Raw genomic sequence first — 20,546 nt, forward strand, 5'->3', positions numbered from 1 at the left:
TTGCAGTCAGAATTATGGTATACAATACTTAACATTTTATTCATACTTTACAACATTAGCTTATTTTACATATCCAAGCTTTAAAGCAAAAATCCAGGTTGAAATATTTTGAGAGAATTTTCCATGAAAAGTATATTTTCATAATCACACTTGAATACTTAATTTTATTTGGCAGGTAATGGAAATGTGAAAAATTGCAAAAACACTGTGGAAAAGCTTTTTAAACTTAGTTTTGTGGAATGAAAATAAAAACAGGGCTTCTAATAATTGTGTATCAGGGAAGAAACTGCTAGTCACAGATTCATATAACAATAACTCTTTGGCAGGTTCCCTGAAACTGCAGATGGCTGTAAGTAGATAAAGTTTTTTTCCTCTCATACTAAGCCTTCTGAAATGTCTTTTCTCTGTGAGGGTTATTTTGGTTCTTTCTAGTAATTATACCACCCTCTAGACATCTTTCTATTGGTGACTGATCAGCAGTAATAGAGCATTTATTTTTTACCTGCAGATCTCAACTAGGGAAAGTTTTTCTGGCCGCAGATGGTGGGCCATTTCACAACTTGGCCTGGAAGCAGGCAGAAATGGCCTGCAGAAGGTCAGATAGCAGACTGTTATATGATGCCTGATACATAACTGCAGAATTTAGCTGAAAAACAAACGGAATGGATTTTGTTAGTAACAAAAAATTGCACATTTTCATTCAGTGTGTACTCATCCTTTAAAAGAACAGGTAACATAAAACAACCTTTTTGTTTTCAGTGAATTGGTCTTTTAGCATTTACTCACGCAAATGGACCACGATGTTTATGTAAACGTATAAATAGAGTTCAATCTTTTTGATTATTTATCATGAAAAAATGTGGTCCATTGTGTTTTATTTTTTTTATTTCCCTGCTTGCTTTTTTTATATTTTTTCTCTCCACAGCAGTAAACAACATTGTAAATGTTTTGCAGCGACTATAAGTAGCTGCAGAGCCTGGTAAATCTAATCCCCAATAACATAGAAAGAAATATTTCTTTGATAGCATTAAACAAAATAGCTTAATTGCAAACAATTTGTACCTTTAAACTCCTTTTGTGAAGAAAAATTCAAATGATATTTTGAATGAATTTATTGCAAGATGTAGCTTACTGATTAATGGATTTACCTGCCTCTAAAAGTCAAAACTACAAAGGGAGGCAAAGCTGTTTAAGTAGCTCTTGAGCCAAAGAAGCTGGGGTCAGACTACCCTTACACCCTGTCAACTTTTAAGTTGCTGGAAGCCAGTAACTTGAAGTGGGAGGAGGAATTGCAGGGCATAGCTAATATTATTCATTTAAATAGATTGAGAATATGAGTTTATTTTAAACACTTGTCAAATCAGAAATGAGTAAGATAAGCATGCTGTAATACTATAACTTTCAAAGTTATACGCTGCTACTTTGACAATATACTGGAAGATGAAGCTGGCTAATTTCTGTGTTCCAAGGCACCCTTAGTAGACCCTTTTGTTTATTGTAAACTGCATATATTTTGTATGTGTCTTGCTGTTCATGGTAAATCTTCCATTAACATCTGTTGCCTATTTTCTTGAAGAAGTCATATTAAGTTATCTTTGTACTTTTTGCCCCCTATTTTGTCAAACATTGATTCTCTATCCTCATTGAAAGCAAGTTAATTGTAGCACTTTGTGGTGCACTTGATTAAGAGCACAAGGCTTTGCAAAAGATAAGCATGATGTGAACCAAAATGCTGCATTATACACATGCCGTTTAGCTTTTTATTTCTCTTTTAGAATATATAAACCCGCCTAATGGCATCATGTAAAAACTAAGCGGAGACATAGAAATAATTAAATCCCTGAATGAAATATGAAGAAGGAATTAACACATAAAATGAATAAAGGGAACAAGTAGTTTGGTTTTTTGTTGCTTTAAAAAAGAAGATTAGGAGAAAAAAGAGGAGGAAGGATAGTTTGAGTGCCAGTGATGGTTGCCAGTGGCACCAGGATTGGCATCAGACCTTCTTTGTTTAGCCTAGGATGCCTGTGATTTGTTGGTTGGCATCCGCATTGCAGTGCAGAGTAATGTTACAATATATTGACAATTTCCAGATCTAGAAGTGTCAATAATCCTTTCAGTTCTTAATAAAAAGAGCTTCTACTTCCATGCCTGCCTAGAAAGAAGAAATAAGGACCGATTTATGAAGTTGACTGACTTCATCTGATCCTACTTTTCACTCATCTCCCTCAAAATTCAGCATCTTGTCCCCCCATCCATTCTCTCTCTCCTATCCCCTTGTGTTTTATGAAGAAAAAAAAAATAAAATAGAAAAAGGGGCTTGACATAGGTCGCAATGCTGCTCTTTTGACTGAAATGAAGGAAGAAAATGGGAAGTACAAACTGTGATCAATGTTTAACATCAAAGTAATTCTTAATCATAACACACTTCTATGGTACTCTGCTTGTCGTGTGCATCAGGTCCACTCCCCCCTTCACCCCAAGGTTTTAGGAAGCCCAGAACGTGAAAATAGTATGAACGTTGTTTCTCTTGACAAAACTGCCTTTTCTTTTTCTTTCTTTTTTTTTTTTGTTTTTTTCCCCTTCTGTCAGTCATTGGAGAGTGTCTATCGTTTGGTATGAAACGCATCTCAATCCATAAAATCTTTTGATGGTATTTGATTCAGTGCAGTGCGTATGCTGTGTTTCCGTTGCTACAAGAACCGCCATTTTGTTTGTCAAGTGCCAGCAGAGGGGAAAAAAAAGGCAGACAATGTGCTTGATGCCAATAATGGTTGCCAGTGGCACCGAGGTTGGCATCAGACCCTCTTTGTCTAGTTGCTGAATGCCTTTGATTCGTTGGTTGGCATCCGCATTGCAGTGGGCACATTGGAAAGTTTTTGACAATCAGTGAATGAAAGCTGCAGTACTTGTTTGCTGCAACAGAACCCAGATAATATAAATCCCTTCTTCTAGTAGATGTTTTACTTGCTCTTACAATGGCTATAAAAAAAAAAAAAAAAAAGATTGCATTGCTGTTTTTTCTAAACCATAAAATATCTACAGCAATGTGCCTCATCTGCAGAATTCCTAATCCCTGCGTCATCACTGCTGTTTTTTTACAGCATAAATAAAATGCAAACTTGATGCTAGCACATACTGAATGAAGCATAGTAGACCTTGAGAAATTCTTTGGGAGTTTAAAGGGCTGAAGCAATGGTACATATAAATGCTAAACATTTGTAAGTGTTGTTAATGCATGTGCCTCTTGAAGTACATTTCTCCGATCAGTCATGTTGCTGTTTACACTCTCCTTTGTCCTTGTGTAAGAGTGACATAATTGGGAGAGCCCATATCCCCAGCTGTTAATAAACTCTGAAGTTGAGGGAGGGGAGGATCTTTTAAACTATCCAAGAAGGAGGGTAGAAAATAGATGCAGATGTCCTTAGTCTGGTACTCTTCAGGCACTCTTGTTTTTTTAACTTCTTAAATCATCAAGATGCTGCTACGGTTCCAGCTGCATGAATTTGTTACCAGGAAATCAGCAAACAAACTAAATAATTTCTCTTGGAAGTTCCTAGATAGCTAGCATTAATATTGTTTTCTGGTTAACTGCTATTATCTCATTAATTAATAAGAAGGATTAGCAGCTCTACCCAAAGGGCTGCATAGAAGGAAGTCTGGCCTGTGTGAATCGCCAGGCTGTGTCCTGTTTCTTAGAGGCTGGGCGATGGGAATGCAGGAAAAAAAACCCAACCCAAAAAGCAAGCGAAAGGAAGAGAAAGAGAATAGGAAAGAGGGAGGGCTGGCTTCTGCAGTCAAGGTAGGGGAGAACTCTTTGTGCAGGAGGACCCTGTGCTGCGCCGCGAGGATGTTGGCAGGTGCCTGGTGCCGGCTGCAGGCTGGTGCTGCCTGCACACCACATGTCTCCCACCGCAGCCGTGCGGGCAAGGGGCGCAGGCCACCTGATTTCGGGTAGTGTGCTTTGTACTGATAAGTACCTTTTCAGATAGTCCCGGTATTGGGGTATAGAGTGCTGCATTTGTGTTGATCTGAAACTGGTTTTCTTTCCCTTAGCTTAATGCCAGCAAACTGGTAATTGTTAACTGAACTGGGACATCACTTTCTTGCTCAAGTCAGCCCTGGCAACATGTATGCGCTGTCTTACTTCCAAAAATGTGTCCTCCTTCCAGGAGGAATGATAATTTTTTTTTCAAATGCGATATATCTAAATTGTAGAAGTGGGTGGGTAAACTCTCTGTATACCAGTGGTTTGATCTTTTTATTCAGCTTTTTGAGTTCTGTGAATTTGTTTTTATAGGGAGATCAAATTTTGAAATAGGTTTGGGGTATTTTCATGTTATACTTTAGTTTTTATTTTGTAGGTTTAGGAAATGGATGATAAAGTAATATTATAATAATACTTTTCGTATTTTAAAATGATAAATAAAATTATTTTGATTAGTTTGCTGTGATCAAAAGAAATTCCACTTAACATCACAATCAAAATTATGTTTTAAGCAGTCTCCTGTCTCTGTAAGTCTTTTAATAGTCATATGTCCAAACGCCACACCACCCAGGTGGATTTTGGATGAGGTTTTGCATTTCTAGTGTGCACTGATGCTTCCACTTCATTCAGTTAATAAAAAAATAATGGCCTTAGAAGAATCAATCAAGCCATTGAATTGCTGATTGTTCCTACTTCCATTAACTTTAATGATTTGCCTCCTTCTGAATGCTTTACCTGGGAGCATACACTAGAACATTTTACCTATTTTGCAGAAAGATATGTCAAAGTACAGGGTGATTTGCTGGAGTTTACACAGCAAGTTATTAGTTACACTGGGAACAACAGGAAATAGGGTTTATTACTGCCTGTACGCATTTAGATGCTCTAGGAGCTTGTTACATAGTGAAACGGCATGCTGATCCCTTGCACCAAGTCTCAATTTTGAATCAGAAAGCCAGTGCAAAAGCAAAAGTATGAGTTTGTCATTTATCTGATCTTGTATGAGAAGAGATTTTTGTAGTTTAAGAATCTGATAGGGAATAATAAACCCTTCTAAAACTTCGCATTACTTTGAGCAATTCCAGCTTATTCAGGCGTGTGGAAAACATAATTTTTAAAAAACTTTTTGTATCAACTGAAAAAGACACTGCTTTGATTTGTTTTCTAGTTTTCTAATGGAAAATTTTGAATCACTACTTTGTTGAGTATCTCTATTGTGTTGAAAATCACAGGCAGAAGACAATTGTCATTGGGAGATGGAGGTTAATTTGGTATGTGTATGGTTGTAACAATGTTTTTCAGTTGATGATTACAGATACTTTGTTTATGAACATGTAGGATATAAAAAGGTCACCCATCAGTTTTCAGTTTTCAGAATGTCTAAGTGTGAATTGACATTTAGACAATAGATCTGAAGAATTCAAAATGTATATATTTTTTAAAATTTTATTTTCCCTCAGAACAAGGCTATGGGTTTTATGACAGGTTCATGAGAAAAAAAAAAGGGAATTTTCCACATTTAATTTTACTGTTGCAGTTAGGAATTAAACATATATACATTTTAGGAAGGAGCTTTTAGCATGTTCTGTCTTTTTCTTACCTGAAATGCCAAGGGGAGTAATTTTCACAGGGTTAAATTAATTGTGTTTAAGTCAAAAGAGGTTTTGGTTAAATAAATTCTGTGCAACTAGTTGAAAATTTAGAGGCCAGTGTTAATTTATGAATGACATTCATATTGACAGCAAGAAGCTATAAAGTAAAGAAAAGAATGGGAAAGAAAATGGAAGATTCCTGCTTCGTGGTAGTCTCAGACAGAACAATGCTGGGAACAAAAAAAATGCCTTAAAACTATAAATAAGGCCACTAATTCATTACGGAAATGCTTGAAATAACAGCAGTGATTTATGTTTTAAATTTCCTAATTTTCATGCATATTGAATTCATTGTAGCTGTGAAAACTTCATTAAAATAATTAAACACTAAATACCACTGCAGGTTGGATTTTAAAGTTAATTGTGTAAGAGTGCTCTCAAGTCTGCTTTTTTTTCTAGCTTTCCCTTCTTCCCTGCTTTTCCTACTTTTCCTCCTCCCTGCTGCTAGCATAGTAATGTAGACGTCTCAAGGACTGGTGGCCCTCCAAAGCTCTGGTCCTTGGACCACCATACGATGGTACGAAGCACAGTAATTCAAGACTTCCTAAAGCGTTACGTTCCAGTCTCAACAGCAAGGTGGTACATTGATTTGCTGTAATCACTCTGGTTGGGGTGATCTCAAGATCAAGTTAAATGGCTAACTTGACTGAATAGGGCTGCTCCTTTCGTTGTGGGGTGGAAAAGAAATCCCTTATCTGGAGACACTTTCCAGATGCTAAGTGAATGTGAAAAAGGAATGCCTGTGTGATTAGCCAGTTTGTTAGACAGATGTCAAACAAGATGTCATTCGTTATAGCAAGGTTTCATGATTTTAGTCTGTCTCTCCTTTTAGCCATCTGTCTGTCTGCCTGTCTGTCTATCTATCTATCTATCTATCTATCTATCTATCTATCTATTTCTGGTGGAACTTCTATAAGCAGTTGCTAAAAACCTGGCTCAGTGCAGTGAAGCCTTGATTGTAAAAGGTTTGAAGGGCTCAGAAGCGAAAGGGGAAATAAATCTTAGATCATTAGCTTTGTCCAAGAAAAAAGTGTTGATTTGGGTGTGTACATTGTACTGTCTGGGAGCAGTGAGTTGAATATGAAGCTGGGAACATTCTTCTATCACAGCCTTCCTCCACCTTTTTTATTTAAAAAGATTGCTTTATTACACTCTCCCCCACCAAACTCTCCTTTTAGAGTGGTTCTTTGCTTTTCTGAAGTATACAGTGTTTTTTAAAATGTAAATAAATACCATTTCTTTAGCAGTTTCTTAGGAGCCTCATAATTGGTGTGTGACTTTTGTTCTAGGTTTTTTCACAGCTGGTGGGAGATGGACATTTCAGACTTGGCTTTTGTGGAGGATTCTGTATGAGGAAGGACTGATAGACTAAAGTGTAGGCATCAATAATAGCATTTCAAATATTTTTAACCAGCCTGAAGACTAAAGCTTTTGCCTTTGTGTCCCATGACTCCTTTGTGTTACACCCCTCTTGCCCCCATGGCCCTCCTCAAGTCAAAAAGGCATCTTAAAATTATAAGGACATTGGAATAATTTTAATGTTAGTTTCTTCCTAAGTATTTATGGTGTCTGGGGCCTTTTAAACTACTTTTTTACTCTAATAAAAAGAATTGAAATAAGGAGAAGTTGCTGTGGTATGGCACTGGGGAAAGCACAGTGCAAAAGCTTATAAGGCCATTCAACCATTAAGTGTTCTTTTCCCCTTGAGAAACCTTGCACTTTTTAACGGTAAACACCTATTTCTAAAGCAGAAGGGAAACTTTTATGTTTTCTAGTGTCCTTCCATAAAGGCACCTTCACTAAAGGCATCTCTGTGGCTTTAAGTGGGCTTTTAATTATTTCCCTCCTGAAATAAATACACATAGAAATTGAACAAAGCTGTTCCCCTTTTCTTTCTTTGAGAGTTAACAAGAAAGACAAATGCAAAAGTGAACAATTAGTGAACTCTGCTTGAGAAACTCACCGTGTCTGTCAAGAAATCAGAAATAAAGATAAGTTTTCTGATGTTGTTTTGACAGAAATGCTGTCTGTGCACAAGTAAGTATATTCTATATTATTTGAAGACATTTGACAATTGAGAATTTTAAACATTTGTGTCTTGAACATATTTCTTACATGTCTTCCCAATCTTCAAGTTATAGTAATTTGAATTACTATGCATATTTTCATAAAGGATGAATTTAAACAAGATAAATATGACCTATTTATCTTGAAACTAGTATTGTATTTTAATTTTTAGTCAGTTATCTTGCTGTGTCATTCACAAACAATTTTCTGAGAAGATGTCATAGGATTTAGGCCTTTTTCTTTAAAACAGAAACAGAGAAATATGCACACATTAGAATCTAATAATTATAAACTCCATGACTTTAGAAATTAAATGTAATGAAAATATTTACAGAGTATATATTTTTCACTTGTGAATTACATTGACCTAAAATGTCAAATCATTTTCAACCTTTTTTGATGAAGCGACTAACAAGGAAATGCTGAATTTTCTTAGAAGATTATTACGGAAGTGCCTTGTGTCTTGAGAGATAGCAAGTATATTTACTGCAGCATCAGTTTTCCATTGCATGACTAATGCCATTGAAAATGATGCCAGGCTTCTTGAAAGGATGACTACACTCCAGTGTCCCTGATTTAAAAGAGTGAAAACATCTCTTAGTCAAGACAACTTGTATTTTATTATTCTGACATCTGCAGTTTCTGGATGGATTACCTTAAATTTGTTATGCCATGTTAAAGAACGTGTTTTATGAGGCCGGCCTTAGCTCCTGGCCTTAGTGTCAAGAACCCTGCTACATGATGCAGCATGTCTTGTTAGGTTTAATTGACCAAAGCTGATTTGTTAAAACAACTCATTTGTGCTGTAACTCATGCCCAGGCCAAGTTGCTACCTGAATCTCTTGACCTGGACCTGTCTGGGTCATGAAATGGCTGTGAACTGCTTGACCTCTCCATTGTTCAGAAGCCGCAACACTTCCTCTGGTTCTTTGAGGTAGTCACTGACGAGAAGACCTCAGCCCTGAATTTACACCCCAGTGGGTTCTGTGGTGTCCCTCTGGAGCAGCCGTGTCCTCCCTTGGGTGTGCTTCTGATGTTGCCACCTTTTGTCTGCTGACAGCAGTGGGGACAACTTGGCAGCCCTCCATAGTGAAAGAGGTGGAGGGAGGATTTCTAGGGGCTGGAGGGAAACTGTCCTCTCTCAGGCTGCAGTGCATTTCTCTTCTGTTGGGGTGCATGGGTTTGCTACATTTTTCAAGGGCAAATGCCATCACTCTTAGCCCTATTTCACTGTGAGCATTGTTTGAGTGGAATGTGCTTGGGGATAAGGTTCCGCTTTGAAAATATTTTGTGATGAAAATGTAACGTGTATGCACACTGCTTAGATTTTTAGGAAACAAGAGCAATAAAAATCATTCCTTGACATAAAATGGAGAAGCATTTCATGTCAGTGTCGTAAATGGCTATTTGATTTCTTCAGTACCAAAACATAATTTTCTTAAAGACCCAGATTGTATTGAAGAGCAACTGTGGTATCAAAGCACTTTACATGCTACGCTTGATGCAGTATCTAAACTTACCAAAAGTGGATAAAGAACAATCCTTGTCTTCTGCCTTTTTTTTTTTTTTTTTTTTTTGTGAAATGCTTGGTTTCTAGGGAAAACTACTTGTCCTTAAGAATTACTTTCAGTGAGGGGGGAAGACTTTGGCCCCACATCCTGACACGCTGCCTACTGTCAATGTTCCTGATGCTAATGTCAGCTTCTTGATGTAAGCTTTGTGCATCCCGTAATTACCTACGATTTGACTGGTAGGACAGTTTATTTTTTTGAGATGGGTATTATGCCTAATCATCTGCTGCATTGTGCTGTGGTTTTAGGAAGTCATGCCGTTTGAAATCAGTGACTGGATCTGTTGAAAAACTTATGGCATGAGCCCTGCTGGCTTAAGAAAACTTATATTCTAGTACTGGTACCATTATAAACGAAGTGAATTTCTAATCCAGTGGTCATCAGATCATTGATATGTCCATAATGTAAGGCTTTAGCCTGAAAACCTTGCTCACATGAGTAGATATAGTTGATCAAATTGATTTAATTTAAAACATATTTTCCTTCACAACACTATGCACTGATTTTTCAGCATATCATCAGGTTTATATTTCCACAGTCTACCTGATTTCTCTGTTGACTCATTCTTTTTTTTTTAACAAAAACATACCAGATTGTATGCTTACATACAGCATTCCTGTGCACTTGTAAACGATCAAACCTTTTCTTTCAATGTGAAACTCCACAATTGAGGTGTGATTTTTAATTGTGGTTATATACTTCCTTTGAAGGAAGAGGGTGGGAATGCTGACGCAAGAAGCTTGAATGCTGTCACTGTGATGACAATGTAAAGTATGACTCAATGTTTAGATGTAAGGACTTCAAAATCCTTGTCCTGGTCCACAGACCTGCTGCAGCTCCCCAGGTGACGGCAGTCAGGTTGGTTAAGTTCTCGTGCCTCCGGTCCCAGGGAGAGAGAGCACCGCTTGCTTCAGCGAGGGTTGCAAAATACTGAGATATGTACTGGCTGAAAAGTTATAACCCTTCCTGCATTTCATTGCAAGCAAAACCTGTGTGCCAGTGCCCAGCCCCCAAGTGGGCTCTGTGCTGTAAAGAAATATCTTACCGGGTTTTCTCATGTCCGGACAGAAGAAACTTGCCCAAGCAGGGAGGGCTGGCACAAAGCGTTCCTCCACTTCAAGCCCCGCGGTGGTACTGTTCTGTGGGAGAGGGCGTCTGAGAGGAACCGTGCAGCAGCAGAGTTGGCCCACCACAGGACACCAGGTCTGTGGTGGGAGCACTCCTCAGGTCACCCCTGCTTCAGTCTGCAGAAGCCTGGGGCAGGGCTGGCCCCCAAATATGACAGCACGGTGCAGGGGCTTTTGTCTGCTCAGAAAACTGTCAGAGTTTTCTTGCCCTGTGACAGTGAAGGGGAAAAATACTTTAGATAGAAAGATGAAAGAAACAATCATCATCGGCAGTTATTTGTATGCTCATTGAGCTGAATCACCATGGAGGAGGCACCTGCAGTGCTTGCAGGGATGGTCTTTGAGCTCAGTCTGGTTCCTTATCCCTTGCTCTGCTCTCAGCCCATGTTTTTCAGTCTAGTGGGACAGTAGCTCAGACCAGAGCACAACAGCATGGGAGAAGGATGGATGGTCAGGAGTTTGGACTGAGTGCGAGCTGAAATCCAAGCTAACGTAACAGTGTGCTTGTATCTGGAATATGTTGTTCATGCTGTTTCATCTCCCAGACATGGGCAGGTGTGGTTTGTAAGGTAGCTGCAGGGGAGACCTTTGGTTTGTAAGGCATTAGTCCAGGGTCTTGTCTTGGAGGGCCTACCTTTGCCTGAACCCTCTGCTGATTGTATTAAAACTCTCCTAAATACTTCATTAGTAACTTGTGCTTTTTGAACGGAGTGTGCTGTTTTTTACTCTTTAAGCCATAGCTTTCCTCATCCCTTCCTTTATGATGACAGTTTAGGGTTGGTATTGAGCCAGCTATAACATCAACACCTACAAAATTACTATGTTTACTTCTCAGAATGGGAAGTGACATTAATTTACAAAAATGAGAAGTCTGTTCATGCACTTTCCCCAGGCGACACTGAAACAGTGCAGTTTACAGCTAACCAAGGGTTAACATAGAAGTTATTCTATTGTTTATCTTCCAGTTAAAGAATAACCAGCTTGTGCAGAAAGGAGAATTGGAAAATTGATTGAGCTGTCTAGATTCAGACACATAATGTAAAGTAATCTATATAAAGTTGTGATTTTACCATATATGCATTCATAGGTGAGTTTGCTGCCTGCAGTTCAGTCGTCAATAAAGGCTTATGTTGTAGAGTGATGGACTTTCGGTTTTATTAAACCTGAGAGCTTTTTTAAAAAAGCTATGTGTAATTACTTTGTCTGGTGTAATTGTTGATGAGGGTTTTATTTTTTTTAGGTAGGACAACAAATATCACATTGTTACATAGTGCATAAGATTTTTTTTCTGCATTTTGACTATAGTGAGGAGTGCTGATATGTTTTAAAACAGGTACCTAATCTTGCATTGTCATACACAAATGCAGTGTGCATATATAGTCCTCCTTGGCTTTCCACATGTTTTTTTCACTGTATTGCTGCTGTAACTTGAATATTTTGGGATGAGAATTATAGTTGTCCTGTAATGATTTCTGTTCTATTTACAGCCTCCAAATAAAGGAAAAGCTGCTTATAATAAAATGAGGATCACTGGTCTTTCAGTAATTAAATAGACTTGTTATACTGCATTAATCCTTTTTGGAACATTTGGAATGACTTCTTAACACTCACAAATACAGCATTAGGGCCAGCAATTAATCTATTGTTTGTCCTTCAACATTTGTGCGATGTGAAGCAAGTGTGTTCGAAGATGTATTTCAGATTCAGGACTAGAATCATTGCAGAAGCAAATAATGATATTGATCATTCAGTAGTGTGGACCAAAACTTAGAATGAAGTGGCAACAATCGTCAGAAGGACTCACACACACCTAATTGTGTCCAGCTGAAAGGACTTGCAGGGTAATGGTGTTCAATGCTGTCTAGTTTTGGATGCTGCACATGAAAAAAAAGTGTGAATTATTTGGAGATAGCCAGAAACTTTCTAGATTTCAAGATTTCTTGTCCTACCTTTCTTGTAGATAGGAGAAGAAGGAAAAGCTTAACATTTCACCAGGAAAAATTTTGCTAAAGTAAAATAAACCTGCAATTTTCTAATGATGAGCGTAGTATAGACTGAGAGAGGAGAACACGTTCTTTTTATCTAGGTCAGGTTTACGAAGCATCTGCCAAAATGACACAGCTAACCTTGATCAAGTTGTCCAGCAGAGAGGTGGTTCAGGTGATCTCTTGATGTCCTTTGTTACCCCAGGATCCATTGATGTTAAAGCAGTAGTCAAATTTGCTCCATTTCTAAGTTTTGACTTCACAAATAATGAGCAATTAAACTCACCTGAACATTGTCTCAGACTTTTGCAGGTTTTGTAACTGCTTTCCTGGGCAGAGCTTGCTTAGTTTTCTTTGATCAGAAGGGTATACTAATTCTGTGGTGCTATGCTGGAGTCCTGTGCCATTCTCCTGCATTGTTCAGCAGTAATTAACTTGAAGCATGGCAAATCATTAGCTTCCGAGACTAGGTTAAATCAGCAGAAGAGTCTTATGCTCCTGTAGTATATAGTCTTAGAACACATTATCCTATTGCAGTAAGATAAAAGTGTTTTTAAATATAGTCCAGCCAGTTTGACCTTGTCAGAATTCAAGCCATATTAATGGTAACTTGGGCTTGCTGATGTGTTTCACAGTTAGATGAGCATTAACGCAGAACTTCCTATTCCATCTGGTAAGGAACTTGCAGAGAGAGCGATACTTTTTATAGATTTATTCTAAAATTCCACAGTATGGTATAATGAGATATTCTGTCCTCCCTGTGCTCATGACAATTCTCTTGCCATTGGCAGGTGCCCTGTGTCTGAAATCAACAGACACAGTTAAGAAGAGACACTATAAAGCAACAATGTTAGGTGGTGTAGATATGACCACTGAATGGTAATAGTTAAGAGTTGTTCTTTGGGAAGCAGTGATTAGTGACAGTTTATTCTTTCAGGTAGTTGTAGAGAGTGATAAGGTACCCCCTGAGCCTTCTCTTCTCCAGACTAAACAACCCCACTTCTCTCAGCCGTTCCTCATAAGACTTGTTCTCCAGACTGTTCGTCAGCTTTGTTGCTCTTTTCTGGACCCATTTCAACATCTTTCTTGTAGTGAGGCACCCAAAACTGAACATGGTATTGGAGGTGTGACCTCACCAGTGCCATGCTCGCATATTTCTCGTCGTCTGGATGGCAGACACCTGAGCAGCAGAGTAACTGCATCTCTGGACATCACAGGTGATAAGTAAATGTGCCAGCATTTCCCAGCTTCGCAAACTAAGTGTCTCCACAGAGGCAGCTATGACTCATCAGCATTTTTGGAGTCTGCTGCAGTTTTCTTGGTGGCTGTGAGCAGTCTGTCCCTCCTGGCCAGTGGAAACTGCAGCAGTAACCCAGCTCCAGTCAGAAGCTGGGGAGATGCAGGGAGTGGGTGAGGAGAAAGAATATGCATGTGGTGCTAGGGAGGAGTGGAGTGTGAGTGAGTGTGAGGAGTGGAGTGTGCTAGGGCGTGCAGTGGAGTGGGCTCAAGGATGGTTGTGAGGAGGGGGTGGTGGAGGACACCATCCCAGTTGCCAACAGCACCAGTTTTGAAATGCCTGTGCTAGACAGGTCTGTTGACTTCTGAATAGTTCTCTTCTGTCTCCATGATGACCCAAAGCTATCGTATGCAAAATGGTTGCAGCTCTGGGTTTTGACGTTGGGAGAGGACAATATGCATATGCAATATTGTGTTCCATTTAGGAAAAAAAATATAAAGGAGAAATTTTTTTTCCCTTTTCCCCAGTTTTGTAAATGCAAGGGGCATTCTTGTATTTTCTACTAATATGTATCAGGTCTGATCTCTTTGAACCTGATTTGACTCAGGAGGGGTTGTTTTACAGTAGTATAAAGTCCTAATGCTGAATTCATGTGGCAAGGACTGTGTTCAGGTTCGTACCACTTCTGTAAGGGATGCTTGACCTGTTGAGGAGCTATTCTCGTGCACTGGGTTCCCAGGCAACAAAACTAGAACACGTATGGCTGAAGTACTGTAGATTCTCTAGACTGTAGACCTAATCCTGCAAATCCCTATTTACATAAATCCCACTGATTTCAAAAGGTCTGCACATGAGAAAGCAGGTTTTACAGGATCAGGCCATTCTTGCTAGAGACCAACATCTGTTGCACCAACTGTGATAATCGCATGACTGTTAAAGAAAACTCTGAGGAAACGTTTTATCTAGGCTAAAAGAAAACAGTAAAAGAGTAACACTGTTGTCACTATAAAGTGGATTATTGTTGAAAGGAACTCTCTGTATATACTGTGTGTCTCCTCTGTTCCCACATATTTTTATTTACTTGAGAGAAAATGCTATATTTAGCAGTGTGCAGTTGGTGGTGTTCTTCACCTGTGCTGTATAAAGTTTGTGTGCCAGATTACAAGTCTGAGAAATGCTTAAATATTGGAAGAGGCTTCTGGCATATAGGTTAATGACTGTCAGTCATTTTTTTGGAGTTTTTGAAAACTGAGTAAGAAATGTCTTCAATGAAATTTTAAGGTATTTTGGGTCTTGCAGTTCAAGTCTATGCAAAGTTTTGGCTTTGGCCAAATTCACTAAACTAGTACGTTCAAAGACTTCACTTGGCATTCACTGTGGAATGGTGGATGGTCAGTTGGTAAGACTGTAAGGAAGAAAGAAATCTGAGCAGCAGCAGATGGTAGTCATGTTGGGAAGAATAGTATTCCCTTCCTTTGCTCCCCTCTAGGAAGAAAGAACACCTGCATAGCTCTGGTAGCACTTGCTGAGGCTGGAGCTGAGCATCTTTTGTGAATTCTACTTGGAGGTCTGGTGTGGAACAACCGGCTGCTGCCTTACCCTGCTTGACTCCCAGTTCCTGTGGGCCTGGTTTCATGACACACAGGAGTGTGTGGAGTCACAGCGCTGGGCACATTTGATACGTAGTCTGGAGATTTCATGTTTCCTGCATGCCTTGGACTGTGCAGCTGAAGATAGAAACAAGATGTTACTCATTGTCCCTTGCAGCACAGATGTTATAATAAAACAGCTTTAGAAAATATAACAGAAAGAGCTTGGCAGCTCAGTTGGGCAGTTTATGGGGCAGGGGAAAGACCTCCTTGAAGTCCAAAAGTGATGGGAGACTACGTCAGTGATGTAGTGCATGCACAACGGTTCTAGCATCTCCCCTGCATTTTGGATTCTCCGCACTTTACGGTCGGTCTGCACGTGACAGAGACATTGATCTGGGATTTCCATAAGCCATATAATGGGGAATAACTCTCTGCTACTCATGTCATCAGACCAATGGAAAAAAGGGGTAAGACAGCAAACATTGCTGTCAGCAGCTGCAGGGTTGGTGGACAGAGGCACGATATTTCTTTAGGCTGTAGCACATTCTTGAAACTTTTCCTGGTAGTTTTGAATATTTCAGATGATTACTCTTTTACCACCCCAAAATTAGTAAAATAATATTCAAAGCCTAACAGACAACGCTTGGAGGTGTGGTGTTGGTGTTGTATTTTGACTGATATGCAAAAGCTGGAATACAAATGAAGCCTCTGTGAAGTTCAAGTTGAGAATGTAACATGTTCAAAGATGGTGCTTTTATTCATAAGCTGTAACTTTACAGCATCTTCTCAGTATCTTTTCTGCTTATTATAAGTCAAGTTTCCTTACATGTGCAATAGTCATAGTGAAACAGACTTTTCATTAGGGGAACAAATACTTTCCTATTGGTTTTCTTCTATGTCACCTGTATCTCCACACTGTAGTTATCCCAGTTCCTCCTTCCCTCTCATAGGTCTGCATTTTCTCTTATGTTTTAGGTGTGAAGTCATTGGGAATTATATTCTTAATGACTTTAAATGAGATTTTAACTATTCCTTTTTGCTCAGAAGTAATTGTTTTTGTGAAGTGGACAATAATTTTTAGTGTGTATTTTCTACATTTTATATGGAGCTCTATGGAATAGAAGACCTATGCTAAATGTGCAACTTAAATCAACTGCACTATGCTTTAAAAAGCAGAATCGAGAGGATTACCAACTGAAATTTCAAAATATAAACCTCCAGTGAACAGGTCTTAGGACTGAAGGCAAAACAATTTACACATTTATTTTCATACACATTAATATGAAATATTTGGAAAAAAAAGGACCTGCAGAATCTCTATCAGATTTATTAATATAGAAAAAAATGTATCAAGAGAACCGTTGTGCTAATTTTCTGTATTGGGATATTGTCATATTAATTTTCTAAGAGCAATTAGTTAATTCAGTCAGCTGGTTTTTTTTTTTGGAACTTGTCATGGTTTAAGCCTAGCTGGGAACTGCTACAGCTGAACCCAGGACAGAATAAATATTCTCCAAGTATGAAGTGTATAAGGTCAGTTTGCTCAAATGTGATTGTGCACACTATTTCACCCGCCTCCCCTACCTCAAAGCCCAAAGAATACTGTCAGTTCTCTAAGGTCTGAATTTATATTTCATTTGTGTTAGATTAAATCCAAACATTGTGACAAACATGTGTACTCCTTTTAAATTTTACTGGCTTTTTTTTGTTGTTTTGGTTTGGGATTTTTATTTTGATATCTTAGAACAATCCTTGCCAGGATTTGCAAATATAACATTACAGCAGATTGTGGTAACATGGGAAGAAGATGAAACTGATTTTAAATAAAAAGAAAACTAATTAGTTTTGAAGAACAGTTCATTGTTTTTTGTGTTTTTTCTTTTCCAGAAGACTAGTAACAAGTGATTCCATGTCCCATTCTCCATAGTTTTCTATATTGCTGTCTTATATCTCAGGAAAAGTAATGTTCTTCTTCATCAGAACCAATATACCTCATTAAGTCATTAAGATAACATGATGTCCTGTTATTCTGCAGTGTTATGGGGCTCTTGCTGGAGGTGAACACCTTTGGAGTGCAAAAGGTGTTTTGCATTATTTTCCTCTTAAAATAGCATTCTCTCTCCTGGCTGCATAACTGAAACAACAGTTATTTATATAAATATGCTACTTAATCTTGCTGCTTCTAGAAATGCTTTTACACATATTTGAAACCCAGTGTCTGAGAGGAGAAGGAATGCAGGTTTTTGAGATTGGTGTCCTCCGATGCCTCAGTTGAGCACCAAGCACAGTAAGATCCTCATCCATGTTGAGATCGTGGTTTATGGTGGTACTTCAAACACTTAGTGTGGAGTCTCTGTGCTAAAGCAATACTTGGGCATGCTACCACTGCATTCCAACTTGCAAGCTGTGATTCTCAGCCTTTTCTTATGGCTAGGTAAAACACCATTAAACTGATCAGATCCATTTGTTTGTATATATATACAATGTATACTGAACATACATTCTACAGGTCTTTCTGTATGAATAAGAAAATATTTTTTCACAAGCATAAAAACATGTTCTATGTCACGTTCTTTACAACAACTATTGCATTCGCGTACCTTGCCTCTGGCACTAAAATCTAAAGTCAGTGGAAAAATACTTCTCTCTTGCTTGTAAATGCTTGGATTTTTAACTTGTTCTCACAATAGTTGCTAAAATACCTGTCAATAGTCTAGACCCTGGAAGCAGATAAGGTTTTATTTTAGAACAACAGATTTCCGTTAGTCATAGTGAACAGTTAGATTTCTTAATCTGTATAGCTGTTACAAAAGCTTAATACACCTAAACAGATAGCAGGAGACATTGTAGATAAACATAGTTATACTTCTAACCTTACTAAGAGAGAAATGAAATAGTTTTTCAATAAAATTTACTTGCTTGAAAGAAAACAAATGAAAACATGTATAAACTTAAAGGATAAGTTCACTTGACTGTATTCTGCTGAGAATGCTTTTGAGGCATTTGAGGTAGTCTTTGAGAGTTCAGTAGATGGTGCTTGTTCTTGTGAGGCTGTCATTGCTGTTGATGCAAATAGGATAATTTCTAAAAGTCTCTGGCCCTAAGAAATTCTAGGACGACAGCACGTGTTTCTATGACTTCTCTTTAGATCAGTCATTCATTTTAATTATATTAATAAATTCGTAGTGTTTTTAAAATGGCAATATCTGTTTCGCCATTTTTTAATTTCAAAACTCTTCAGACACAGCTATGAGGTTTTGTTTTTTGACTATCAACATGCATACATGCATAGTCTTCAGAAACAAAAATATCCAAAAGAGTGTTTTTCAATCTTTAGTGTTTGTCCATGGAATCATATTGAACAGTGTGTTTAATAGCCTTTTTTAATTAAGTATTTAATTACAAAAGTACATGATGGCTTGTAAGAAATGGTGAAGATTATTAGTATAGTGTTCACTGATAAAAAGTGTTTGGTTAGCATGGGCAGTTCTTCTGTGGGCAGTTCAAACTCTCTGTAGAAGAAGTGAAAAAAAAATTACACAAATCAAGTCTATTTCTAACAGAGCACTTAAGAGGTTCATCTTGGAAACCACAAAAGTATGACTCTGGCACAGCTTTAATCCAGATAATGGTATCAAAGTGTTTTACAGACTTTATGAGTTGAAGACACCTTTTTTTTTTGCTACGCAAAGTAAATATTTGAACATGCATGGCAGGTAATATCCTCACACATTTGTTGAAAGTGAGAAATTTGAGGATCTAAGCAAGTCCAGATTTTTAAGAACCTCTTCTTTATGATGTGAATGCATTTGTTCATGTGAATGCATTTGTTCATGTGAATGAAACGAACTTCTGGCCTGCAGTAAATTAGTGTAAGACATGAGTGACATCAATGTGCTATTTGGCGTAATCTTTATTATTGCTGTGGTTGGCTTTCCTTTTGGTGTTTCAGGTTTTTTTTTTTTACTCCTTTACCTATATTGTCAAAACACGATTATTTGTAGTGCGTATGTTCGCTAATAGCAGTTTATCTCTGCATGGTTAACAGAAAGTTAGAAGCCAACAACTATAATTACATCTATGTTCATAGCTTAGCAGCAAGCTAGGAAAGTGAAGTTGAAATATGCAATGATGCAGTACATCCGATAAGAATTACAGGGTAAAATCATTGCTATACATTCTTTTGGTTTCATGATAATTGCTACTTAGACTTGGTTTGGGGGGGTTTACCACTGTCTGTTGTGTTTCTGTGACCACATAAAGAGGACTTAAGTTCTGTGTTTTGTGACTTTCTTCTTGTATTTATTTACTACTACTTCTTTCTGACTCAACAAAACTTTAAATTACAGATAATAACTTTCTACAGTAACCTGGCATTTGTACTGTGTGGAACTGGTGCAGTTTTTACCTCTAGTGGTGCAAGTATGTAAGCAAGGTTACAGCACGTATGTCAAAATTCAAGTTTGAAGTGTCATAGCCACTATTCTCTACCTGGCTTACTTGCTAACATTTGTTAAACATATTTAAATAAGGCAGCTGTCTGTAAGGTTGAAATGACTATAATTGAGAGTAATATACAACAGGTTTTCTGTAGTGATGGAAGCCTTAACTTTAGGAATTCAACTCAATTGTATGATGCATATACAGGTATAATTATTTTTTGTTATTTGGCAGTTAAATTTGAATGTTCTTTGAGTATGTAGAATATATCTCATTTGCCGTGGTTCATTTTTTTTTTATTTCTCTTTACCATAACCATGCAATTATTTAAATATCATTTTCTTACTGAGGAAGACTTGAATTCAGCGCAAGAAATATGCAATTTCCTGAACAACCCTCCAACAGATGTAAAGATGAAAATCTTCCATAATTTATATTATAAAAAAGTTCAGCCAAATATAGGAGAGTTGTGCAGACACACGAGACAGGTCTAAGTGTATAGGACAGGCAGCAGGAGGTATGTAGAATATATGAAGCTTCTTCGGTTAAGGTACTAAGCAACTTTCCTTAGGCCAAACAAAAAAAATCAATGGCAAATTGAAAAGGAAATTCTAACATCCAGTGTCTGGTCCCTGAGCCCATTCAAATGAGCCTTGCTGCATTCTCAACTATTGAAAATTAAGGCTTGTTTTCTGCCCACATGGGTTGGTATGCTTCCTGTTGGTCCTCTAAGATTCCACCAGACTCCCTTTTCTGTTAGTCTTTTGCGGTACTATGGCATCGAGTTTTAGGAGCTAAAGCTCAAATTCCATTTCTAAGGATATTTCTGAGTGCTGATGTAAAGTGTGCTGTAGCTGTGCATTTTTGCCACAACCTAATCCTTAGAC

General features: G+C 38.0%; 1 protein-coding gene across 9 annotated transcripts in view; it reads left to right on the forward strand.

Annotated features, from left to right (window-relative positions):
- NFIB (nuclear factor I B) overlaps positions 1–20,546 on the forward strand; it is a 169,764-nt gene that overhangs the window by 8,254 nt on the left and 140,964 nt on the right. The gene's annotated exons all lie outside the window — the stretch shown is intronic.

Source organism: Strigops habroptila, chromosome Z (genome assembly GCF_004027225.2).
Source record: "Strigops habroptila isolate Jane chromosome Z, bStrHab1.2.pri, whole genome shotgun sequence".
NCBI lineage: Eukaryota > Metazoa > Chordata > Aves > Psittaciformes > Psittacidae > Strigops > Strigops habroptila.